At 40.7% G+C, this 12,608-nt stretch overlaps 1 non-coding gene across 1 annotated transcript in view; it reads right to left on the reverse strand.

Annotated features, from left to right (window-relative positions):
• Positions 1–258: 258 nt before the first annotated feature.
• Positions 259–12,608, reverse strand: part of LOC109453655 (uncharacterized) — a 106,855-nt gene continuing 94,505 nt past the window's right edge. Inside the window, exon 6 of the transcript XR_012495133.1 lies at positions 259–803. This is a non-coding gene — a transcript (uncharacterized LOC109453655). The remainder of the gene's footprint in view (positions 804–12,608) is intronic.

A 12,608-nucleotide genomic window follows, 5' to 3' on the forward strand; every position in this document is an offset into this window, starting at 1 on the left:
CTAAAGGATACAAAGAGGAGGAAGAAAAGAGAGCAGCCAGCTCTACCCAAAGAGAGAAACCAAGCCAAACATTTCAGCGTTTCATTATTCTCCAAAAGCCTGTCAATACTTACAATGGGGGAAAACCAAGAGCAGCCAAAATGTGCAGCAATAGAAGATTGGCCACATACAACGTGGAAAAATAAGCAGTCATTGAAATCACGCTGTAGATTATAGAAGAAACTTTAATGACAAGGAAACATATCAACAATATGTTGTTAAGTGAAAGTAATTATAAGACAGCAAGGACAATACGGTTATATTTTGTAAATATACATGTATATTTCTTTGTGACATACACATATAGAGAAAAGATTGAAAGAATTAAAATGGTAATCGCATTATTTCTAGGTTGAGCTATATTAAAATGATATTTTTTCCCTCCAAACTCTCGATAACAAACATGTTTGAATTTTATTTACATCTTCATTATTATTTTCATTATCAAATAAAACATGCTTACAGTATAAGGTTCAAACAGTACAGAAATGTGTAAGGTCTAAAGTGAAATATCTCTTAATCCTGCCCAAGGGAGTCCCTGCAATATACAGATCTATATTTTTAAAGTTGTTCTAGACTATTTATGGGATAGAATTACATAAGTTTCTTCAATTTGCCTTTTTTTAAAGTTGTACAAGCAGGGCTCCGGCAGGCCAGCTGAGAATGGGAGGGACAGACACAAGCCCACAAGAGTGAGGGTCTCCGCCTTCCAGCTGCAGATAAGCAGGACAGTGAAAGGGCACTCGAGTCCCAGGATATCAGAGCTGAAAGGGACATTAAAGGGGACTTCATTAATCGACCCCTTTAGTGATGAACAGATGAAGGTCCAGAGACAAAAATCCAAGTCTTTTTACTCCATGTCCAATGTTGGTTTTTTTACTGCATAGCTTAAAATTCATAAGTGCCTTTCAAAAAGCTCTCATTTTGCTCACCTTTTGTTTCAGTCATAGCACCTGTTGAGGGAACTGGGGAGATTCTGTCTCCCATTTTACAGATAATACTAGCGAACACTTGCTAGGCACTGTGTGCCGGTTATAAGTGAAACGATTTGCCTGCACTGTTTGAGGTTGGTCCTATTATTATGCCCATTATACCGATGAAAAAAAATGAAGGCTCGGAGAGATTGAGTAACTTGTCAAGACCCCAAAGCTAAGACCTCAGGGAGCCAAGGCTTGAAGCGATCTACGTCTAGCACAGAAGTCCCTCCTTTTACAAGTTGCACTCTATCTCTTGTAGGCTCAGCACATAAAGTTCTCACATAAAACAAGTTTTAATTACTCTCTCCCTTTCTCTTTTGTTGTTACCCAGTCCTTCTCAAACATAGCAAAACAGAAATGACATTAGAGAATGCAGTTTAGTGTCAGGCTGGGTTCAGGGGCCCCACTCGGCGTTCAGGACTCCATGCCAAACACTGGGGTGAAAGCAAAACAAAACAAAACACCCAGTCCAACCACAGCTATTGTCACAGTTGGCAAAGGAGTCACTTGGCACTTTTCCTCTAGGGATTCTGCATGTCCCATACAAGGTGGTCAACTGCTTGCTCCCCAAGTATTTTTATTTCTTATGTAATTGTGCACTCACTTCAACTCGGCCAACACGTTAGCACTTGTAGGTAAAGCTGATCTTTTTTTTCAATCAGGCACGCGCTCTTGTGTAGAAGGCCCCATACAATGTTTTATTGTGAAGAAGCCCCGAGGGCCTTTGTCTTACAATGCTCACGTGTGTGTCACTGCCATGGAGAAAGGGCCTGCCTGATGCTGCAGCATGTTGGCCACCTGCACAGAGCAGCAAGAGGCCTTGGGTGTGCAGTGAGTGAGCTGTCACTTCACCCACCCAATGCTGGCCCTCCGGAAGCTGCTGTTTCCAAACTTTCCAGAACATTTATACTACAGGCTCCTTTATAATTTGTTCACCTTCTTCTCTTTCTATCCACTTTTAGTGTTCCCCTTTCTCTGCCCCCGTGCTTCCGTTAAATCTCTCTGTCTTATCCATTGTCTGCTTTGTTTCTTCTCCTTGTGTCCTGGCAAGCTGCACTAGTTCCACTATTGTTCCATAAAGCACAGAGCTGGTCCCCTTTCTCTTTCTTCCATGCTCCCAAGAGCCTCTTCTGTGCCCCACCCCCAGCCCCCATGCGTCATTCCACCTCCTTTCTCTACTCACCAGCTTCTCTTTGTCACTATTATATCCATTCTCAACTAACAGGCTGGAGCGCCGTCCTGAATATGGAGACTGCATGTGCTGAAGTGATTTCAGTGCATTGGCTCAGGGGCTCAGTTTGCTTGGGTAAACTTCTCGGCACTGCTATTTACTAACTAGGTAAGCTCCAGGGAGTCACCTAGCTTCTCTAAATCTCATGTTCTCTGCAAGTCAAATGGGGATAATGAAAGTCCCTTCTTCTTGGAATTGTTTGAGCCTTACATTATGCTCTGGAGCTTCGGATTTAGGTTCCAGACCTATATCCCTTCAATTCAGTGATCTTGGTACTGGGCTTCTCTCTGTCTCAGTGCCCTTACTAATAACAAGAGGATGATAATAATGCGACCTACCCTATTGATGTATTTGGAAGATTAGTTAATAAACACAGAAACACTGGAATAGTGCCTAGCACGCAGGAGACTTCCCTCACATTTTTCCATTGTGAGACATTTGTTCATGGATTTAAGATGCCTAGAGTGGCTCCCTAGAATGGCTGTAGACACTCAGTGAGTAACTGGTAGTTACTCCTTTGCTAGACATCTTTGTTCTCTGGCTGCCCGTCTACTGGAAAGCCTGATCATCATGACCATTCTACCCGAGTCTGTTCTCATGAGAACTCTTTTCTGCCTTCTGCACCAAGTCAAAACCAAACCATGGTAAAGCCCAGACTATGAACATACAACTAAAGAACTGAAACAGGAAGGGAATAATATGGCAGATTTTCTATCATAGTTTACTTTGCTTTTGTGCCAATTTCATAGGTGAAACAATGTCTTTCTCAATAGTTTTGCAAAATACCTTTTCTTAAATTTAATTTCTATCCTTAAATGAGAAAATGTGTACAAAGAGCTTTGGGCAAGGTTTGGGGCTCCGTAAATTGTAATTCTTGTTTGTTTTATTCTTGTAAGACTAATATAGCCACATTATAGAAAACTTAGAAAAGGAAAAACATACCCTTTCCTTAAGTCCACCATCACCACCTATGGTCATTTTGTATTCTCATATTTTAATGCACCATGAGAACTCATATTTTAAAGGAGTTTTGAGAATAATTTTGAAAAGTAAAGATTCTTTCTTGCATTAGTTAGGCTCTTCAAGATTGTAAGGAAAGGCTGTGCCTGGATTCTCCTTAGTAATATGAGGAAGCCCAGAGTATCATCTTCATAAGTGATCTCCAGGTCAGCACACTCTCAGCATCCCTTGGAAGATATTCTGGGCATTGGTGTCCCCTGCGTTTATATTTTCCAAAAGAGAAACTGATAGGATTCACTTGTCATCAACCAACTCAGAGGATGGAATATAGCACCAGATCACCTCAGAAGTACTTGAATTCACTTTTCTCAGAGGTGAGCCATGGTTGTGGGATATATATAATACATATATGAAGGTTAAGTCTCATGGATTTCTTTTTTGTAAAAATAACAGTGGTCACCTTGGTTCCCGTTCTATGGAAACTCAGCTTTTCTTCCAGTGGGGTTCACTTTCAGTGTGACATATATATTGGGTATGTAAGTGGTAAGTATACTGAGATCACTCTTACGACGAGTGAAGCCTTTATATTCTATGCTTTCACTGCCCCCTTCCCATCCGCACTAAAATATTCTTTATTTGGAGCCACTTAAAGTTTTTATTTCATAGGAAGAAAGAATATGACGAAGAAAAGCTTTTAAATTGGAAAGATAATTTAAACTCCTTAGAGTATCACATCCTAAAGGGCGGGAGAACTCTACAACAGCCACGGAATTGTCAGCTTTTAATAATAAGCTATATTTCATGGCACGTTGTCATTTGCAAAGCATTTTTTAACAGTCATTACATATTTATGCATTTGTTTACTTATTCTTTCAACACCAGGACCACATTACATCTTTTGTGGGCCCTAGGCCCTTTTGTCTTCTTGGGCCCCTTTCTCCATTTAAAAATCGTTAAAATAGTGAAAGAGATTTGGGGGCCCTAATAAAATTTTTTTTTTTTCTGTTATGAGAAAAACATTAAAAAATTTTCTTCCACTCTAACAGTTCTTTTTTTTTCTTTTGATTTTAAGAGAAATTAAAATTTTTTCATAGGCTCCTACGAGCTGGGGTTTAAAGATACAAAGATGAAATACATGGCTCCACCCTCCGGAGCTCAACAGTCCTGCAAACAAGCCATTCTGATGCTCTGCAACGAAGGCTAAGGCTGTGGCTGTCAGCAGTCCGACAAGAGCACGGAGGGGCCCGCTTCTAACTCAGGGGAGAGCAGAAGGATGGTTTTCTGGAGGAAGCATGACTTGCAGGACGCTTTAAGCCAGCATTTTTCAGCAATTTTGTGTGTGAGGCTCAGTTTCAAATTTTAGAATTCCTAGCAGGCCACTTCAGGTATTAAGAAATGAACAATGGGGCACAGAAGCGCGTTTCAGAGAACTGAAACAATTCACTATTTATCTTGGTAAGTGGAGAGACACACAATTTTATATTCTGATCATTATGTGAGATTTATTTCTGCTACAACTACGGGTATATCCAGTTCTCGGTGTCATCAGACAGTGTCAAGCTGAGCAGGTCCTGTGGTGCTGGGTGGATGGGAACACAACTGGCTGAGAGGGACAGGGTGGGAAACTCAGGACATCTCCCTAGTTCTACAGGAAGACCATGGGTTCATTGGGGGATGAAAAACTTTGCCCTCCTGATTCTCTGAAAAACCATCATTGAGACAGATGATAATCCTTCTCAATGCTGAAGAACCACCAAATAAACCAGGTGATGATAACATTTAGCCTCATTTATGAATAGGTTTTTATACTTATACTTGAATATGGGTATGTCACAGCATCTGAGCATTCCCTTATAACAACTTAATGAAGTAAGTTTGTGAAGAATTAGGTAGCTGCCCTCTCTGTCCAGGCTGCCCTCCTGCAATGGCAGTTCTAGGAAAATAAAAGTCCTTTCCCAGAATAATTCAAAGGTTTGTGCCCCTTTAGCTTTTCCTAGAGGAGAAGTGATGATGTGTCTCATATTGCTTTTCCACATGCAAAGAAAATAGAGTTGAAATGGATCAAGCAAAGCATTTTCTTTGGTATCAGTATAAATGTTGTGCAAGATGTATGGAACATAAAGTCATAGTAACGGCCATGGTTCCAGTTCCATTTCAACCAAAGTCTGTGATTTGGTTGAGGGGCTGACCTGTTAAACAGGAAGCAAGCCATTGCAGTTTACACTAAAAAGTTAAGATGATACGGATGGCTAAGGCTATAAAAGTTCAAAAGAACTGGAGACTGGAGAGAACTGGAAATAAGAGAAGAATTCAGGGGGGGGAAAGGATGACTTAAAGCTGGGCCTTGGGAGCTTTAAGGAAAAGGAGGACATTCCAGCTAAGAAGGATGAGAGCAGCACAAATGTGCACGAGAGTAGGGAAGGGGGTTCTATGCATGAGTGCTATAATATTAAGCAGCTAGGGTTCTCCCATTGAAAGTAAGTGAGATGTTTACAAAGCAACCTTCTCAATAGAGGAGGCACTAACAGTGCATAAAGAATAAGCAGACGCGGCCATAAAAGATAATGTGGCAAATCCAGCCATAATTAATTGGGAATCAGCCATAGTCAACATGTATCAGACTGTGACTCAGAATTATAATTCTTGGAACACCCACCATCCATGCATATTCAGATTGAAAAGTCCTGATATTTTCAGCTGATGAGAAAATTAGATTATGCACAACCGATTTGATTTGCTATGTAGCCAATGTTGTCATTAAGATGAACCTCCCCCCCCCAAAAAAAAAACTAGACATTGATAAATTCATGAATTATTTGAAGTTATGGACTCTGTGTGGCAGGTATTCTAGGCCCAAAGAACACAAAAGTAATGAAAATGAGCATAACATATATCTAGGTGTTTAAATGTCTGTATATTTCTTAAAGCCTGAGGTGGCTCTGAAAAATGAAGGACAAGGGCTAACGTGTCCACTGTGACAGAACCCCCAGGCAAATACACATTTCCATCAGTCTAATCACCAGTCTTCCCTTGTAGGAGGTGGAATGACCAAAAGTTCTGTCTATAGGACAGTGTGTCAGTTCGACCATGTTTAAAGTTTAAAAAAGTTCAGCTTCCTCACATATAGCCTGATATGCCACTTCCATTCCCCCCCCCCCCCCCCAACAGGCCTCTAGTGTAAGGAACTGGGCCCTAGAGAAGGAAGCAACTTGCCCAAGAATGGCATTGAGTGGAGCCAGGGTGCATGTCTCAGGGAAAACAAGTCAAAAAGCCAGATAGTCTACCCAAAGCAACTAGGAAAAGAGGGGGAAACCCCAGTATGTGCAAATATCAGACAGTGGGGCCTCACGGCAGTTGAGTCCTACTATTTATGAGAAAATTAAGCAAGCCATTGGAGGAAGTCAGGAAATCTCCTTCCATAAATATTTAGGACTTTTAAATACAGTATTTATTTAAAGACAAGTAAATGGGAATAATCAGTTCTTTCTGTTTATTTAAACATCTGCTCTCAAATATCTTTCTGTGAGACAATAATTTTTAAATCTTATTGGGAAAAAAATGGAAAAGCCCAAAGTAATCAAGTAAAAACTTTGTAACTGAGTGAAAACAGGAAGGAAAAAAAAATGCTTTGACATATGTTGAGACTCTTGGCCGCAAACAACAAAGGTTCTGTCAGGTTTTCTTGGAAAAATGGAGGTTTACCAGGAGAAGGTGTGTGAACTGGGGGAAGTCTCCAGGAAGAGTGGCAGCTCTGGGTCCAGCTGGTCTCCCAGCTCTGTGCGGTGGGCCACCCTCACTCACTCTCTTCTCCTGACCAGTTTGTTGACTTCATCATAATTTCTGCTCCCCCATAACTAGTTTGGATATGGCATTATGTCCTCTCAGGCCCCTCTCTAATCAAGACCCTTCAGTTTCAGCTCCCTCATACTAACTAGCACTTCCTTGCTGAACTTTAACTTCTCAAGAGATTAATCTGATAGGTCCAGGTCACCTGTTGGTGCCAGGCCACATTATAGGCCATCGTCCGGCCAACGCAATGGTTGCCCTCTGGTCAGATAACCACCACTGGTCCAGTTTCTGGGAAGTAAGAAGATCTGGCCAGGGCATTTCTCATCAGAAAGTGCTGGGGCATGGGCAGCTGTGTTTGTTATCTCTATTAAGACGTCATGGTAACTGGCGGTTGTTCAGAACTAGCCAAAGTGCTTTCAAACTGCAGCTTGAGGGGATATTTTATTATTTTATTTATTCAATCATTTATTCATTCTGATCTATGTCCTATCACAAAACATTTGAGGTGACTTACAAATCTACATTCAATATACAAGGATCAAATAATTGAGAAATGTAGGCAAATTTTTATTTTCCTAAAAATAGGAAAATAAAAAGCCAGGGACCAAATTATCATTATGTCGTGCATGACACTCAGCATTGGGAAATTGCTGAAGGCAGGCCTTGAATTTGTCTCTAAATCTGAGACCTGCCAATCTTAATAGCAAGTGGCTAGATGCAAAGGAAAAGTCCTGGCAGAAGATGTCATTTATGTTTGAACAGGCTACTAGCCAAGCCTGTGGAAGCCAGTCCCTCCAAAGAAACAGACTCTCTTATCTTTTTTTTTTCTTTTTATAATTTATGGGCCACCTCGATGAGGAAGAAGACTCTAGATTATGTCTCGAGGCTTCTTCTGGTCCTGATTTCATAATGATAGTTGAGAGTTCATTGATCAGGCAAGAAAACAAATAATTAAGAAGGCAAGATTTTATGTAGCTGAAACTAACCTCCAAGACAACTTCATTCCAATGATGCCTTAGCCCTCAGCCCCCTCCAAAACTGGAGACATAGTTTGAAAGCCTAGAAAGCAGATCATAAACTTATCATTTCTTTTTTATTGTGCTTTGTAAGGCAAGAAGTACATAGGAAGACTGGCTCAGTGATTTTTTTCCACTTCCCAGGTTTTTTGCCTGTAGCATTTCTGACATTCACAGATTTTCTGAGGTTCTTTATTTACTATTGCCCCCCCTCCCTTGTTTTGATTATAGAACAGCAGAAAGTCCTAGAAAGGTTGGTCCTGGAGCATGACACTGGAAGAGATCTACCCTAGAGAACCAGGTCTGTTGTGCTAGATGAGATGCACTGTGGGAGCTCTGGAAGCAAAATGGGATGTTTCCTCTCAGATTGTAACTGGGAATCATTCTATTTAAAAGGACAGCTGTCATTTAATATTCATTGAACAGCCACCCTGTTCCAAGTGCCATATGAAGCATATATGTGATGTGACATTTACAAAGAGGAGACTGGTTTTTATAGGAACCAGTTAACTGCTGATACTTGATTTGATGACTGTATAGAAAAGGGTGGATGGAAAGGATTCTTGGTGCTTTAACTTTTGCTAACTGAGAAAAAACACTAGGTGGATTGCCAAGATGGTGATCCTGAAAAACCATTTACAATATTCAATTAGCAATAATTAAGGCACTCAGTGGGAAGCTCCTCACTGACTTGCTAAATAGCAAAAATTGGTACTTGGCATTCCCCGTGGATCAGAGAAAAGATAATAAGTACCCCAAATCTAAAGACAATCGAAATGAAACCAATTATGATCAAATTACATTACTCAAATAGAAACACAAGTTGAATCAGGAATATTTAAGTTTTTGACAAGAAATATTAAAAAGAGATATAATAACATTTTAGCCATTAATTGATCATCTAATCTACTTTAGCTCTCGGAAGGGAGCTGGTTTATAAGCCTTCAAGTTTTACATATGTTGATGAGGGACCACAGTCTATTATAACAGCCTCATATTTTTAGGAACTAATAAAAGCTAATTTTCTGTTAATACAGTTAATAATGAAACATAATTGATTCTATTACCAATAGTATTAAAAAGACAGCTAGCTAGTCATTTAATCCATATTTTCACAATCACTTACAAATATTAATGCTAACTTGATTTATATATGCAACTTCAGTAATTTTAAACTCTTCTACTAATTTCCGATGGTGTAACTTCTTTACACAGTAGTGTCCTGTGGGGCGGCCTGCGGGGTCTCTGGTCCCGCTCCCCACATAAGAACGCAGGATATGGTGAGGCCAAAAAGGAACACCCACGGAGCCATAGGTAGGGGAGCCAGACCACTATATTCTCACTGGCGGCTGGGTTGGAGACACAGGAAGCAGGAGCCACACTATCCACAGCCTGCCGTCCACTACTTTGCAATCCACAACCCACACTCCACCGTGCTAACTGCAATCTGCGCTTGCTAGCTCAGCCACCATCTTCTTGCTAGCCCCCATTTGCTGCTAGCGTAGCCACAGCAGTTATATTAGTGGCCAATGGCTCACTGGTTACAGCTGACGGCCAACTAGCCACAGCTGATGGCCATCCAATCACAGTTGATGGCCATTTACTACCTGAGCCAGCACCTTTCTATGTGAGGCCGAGAGCCTGGAAACTGCTCTCTGGGGCTCTGTCCCCACAGTAGTCTCCCTTTATCCACTGGGGATACGTTTCAAGACCCCCAGTGGATGCCTGAAACCACAGGTAGTACCAAACCCTACATATATACTATGTTTTTTTCTATACATACATACCTATGATAAAATTAAATGTATAAATTAGGCAAAGTAAAAGATGAACAGCTTATAACAAAATAGAATTATAAAATATATTGTAATAAAATTATGTGCATATGATCTCTCTCTCTCAAAATATTTTATCGCATTGTACTCACCCTTCTTCTTGTGATGTGAGATGATACAATTCCTGAGATGATGTGAGGCGAATGACGGTAGGCGTTGTGACGTAGCATTAGGCTACTAGTGACTTCTGAGGATGAGTCACAAGCACTTTTCCGCTTCTCTTTGGCATACTTGAATTGCCAGCATCACTACTCTTGCACTTTGGGGCCATTTATTAAGTAAAATAAGGGTTACATGAACCCAAGCACTGCCACACAGCCACAGTCAATCTGATAACCAAGATGGCTACTAGCTGACTAACAGGTGGGGAGCATATACAGCATGGAAACATGATTCATATCCCAGGTGGGACAGAGCAGGACTCGCGAGATTTCACCATGCTACTCAAAATGACATGCAATTTAAAACTTACAAATTATTTATTTCTGGAATTTTTCATTTAATATTTTCCGACCATAGTTGACTGCAGGTAACTGAAGTCAAGGAAAAGGAAACAGCAGATATGGGGAAACCACTGTGTTTTCCTCACCTACTCTGTTAATTAACCTTCACATTCTCATCAATTTCCCCTCCCCCATATATTTGAAATTGTACAAACAACTTCAGACTTACAAGAATCCTCCAATACCCAATTAAGTGTAAGTTAGGGGTTGCGTGTATTTGCTTGTAATGCAGTAAATCTAAATCATGGAAGGCTTGTTAGATTTAATGTAATCCAATTTCTCCATTCCTATGTGAATATGTATATATGCATATTTTAAATTCACTAATATTTAAGTCTGAAAACCTAACCCAGTCTGATCTCTGGCAAAGAAAAAACAATTAGTGCATTCATCATTAATCATGCAAGCATCAGTAAAAGTTCTCTTTCAAATCCTCTGGTCTACTTTTCTGAGGTTATGTCCGAACCTCTGCCAACTCAATTAAACCTTTGCTTATTAAAACTTTGTATGTTTGAGCAAAACCCTTACATTTGAGTGAAGCTCAATCAACCCTTTCATATGAAAACAACTCTGAGGAAGGCATAAATCATGGCTATCATGCAGATGTAAACATATATGTTCATATATACAAACATGCGTATGTAGTATATATAAATATGGTTTTCAAAAACTTGATCATACTTTTCTGTGGCCTGCTTTTTTTCTTAATATGTTGTAAATATCTCTCTATTCTAATTAATAGATACCAATTTTACCAATTTAATGGCAGGATTAATAGTATGGATGTAGTTTACCTCATTTGATTAATCCTGTTGTTTAACATTTAGGCTCTTCCAATTTGCTTGTACATATTTATCTTTACACACTTCTTTGATTGTTTCCTTGGGTTGAATTTCTGAAGGATATATATATATATATAATTAGCTGAGACAATTAGAGAATATTAACAAACATGAGAGAAAACCTGTGCTGAAACATTTGCACCCAGTAGGTTGATACAGCAATGAAACCTCCTTACAGACTTTCAAAAACAAAGCCAAACTTTGGCAGCAAATAATCCTGAAATGAGAAAGAAGTTCTACTTTTCTTCATAAACTCTATGAAGTAGAACCTCTCTTTACTTTCCCTTTGTCTGCTGGAATCTTCATTATGAAGGAAGGAAGTTACAAGGAATGAACCATCTTGCAGAGGTGAGAAAATCTTTCTCTGCAGTGTTGCTGGATTTGCTCCTGGAACCAGCCACCTCTGTAGCTCTCTCCAATGACGCTTTTTCTTACAGCAGCCCAGGGAAGCAGATGGATTGAATGGCTAGCTCTCGTTACCTATGGCTGCCTGCCCAGTCCCCTGGGCATTCCAAGGCCCCACCTTCCACCTGGCCCGTGACCTCTGACCCTGGCCCTGTGGCCAACACGGGAGTGGGGGAAGTAAAGGGGGGCAGCGTAGGTATCAGGCTGCCTGGGCCCAGGCCACAAATGAAAGAGTCAGTTGTTTCCATTCCTCAGGCTGACTTGTGAGGTCCTGGGAGCTGCAGAACTGGTATTTCTCCAAATCCTGGCTCCTCACCCGGCTGTGTAGACAAGCTGTACTTACAGCTGTACATGTGTATGTGTGTTACACGGGAGGTAGCAGTCTGGCTTCCAGTCTCAGCTCTGACACCAACTCGCTCTGGGACTTCAGTGAGCCCCTTTGCCTCTCAGGAGCTTCAGTTTTCTCATCTGTGAAACAGGACAGTTGGATCCTTGTAGGTGCAGGGCAGGGCTGCTGCGGAAGCCCATCCATCCGGACCACGTCCTGCAGTCCTCCTGGCCACCACCCAGTCCACTCAAAGAATTCCACTTTTACCTGTCTCCCACTGTGTATCTCACGCAAGATTTGCTTTGTCAAAAGGGATCTGTTGCTTCTAAAAACCAGTGGAGTAGGCTATCCCTGAGTGACCTTCCCAATTTATTCTACAATTCCACGATTCCAAAACAAAAGACTTAGCCTTTTTAAAGGATTGCATGCTGTTTGGAGGGTGAGAAAATTATGGGATATGTGATGATATGTTTCTGATACTGAAGATTCTCTTATGTATCACTCCTACGGGGATATAAAGTTTCCAGAGCCCAAGACCTCTCCTTTGTTATACCCGATAAAGGCTCACATGTTAATTATTTAGCCACTGGCACTAACTGGAACATGGCCATATAATGAAGCGGCCTTTAAAACACTACCACTTAAAACATAAGGCTCTTGCAATTTGAACATATTTTTTCTTC

The sequence above is a fragment of the Rhinolophus sinicus genome, linkage group LG03 (assembly GCF_036562045.2).
Source record: "Rhinolophus sinicus isolate RSC01 linkage group LG03, ASM3656204v1, whole genome shotgun sequence".
Lineage (NCBI taxonomy): Eukaryota > Metazoa > Chordata > Mammalia > Chiroptera > Rhinolophidae > Rhinolophus > Rhinolophus sinicus.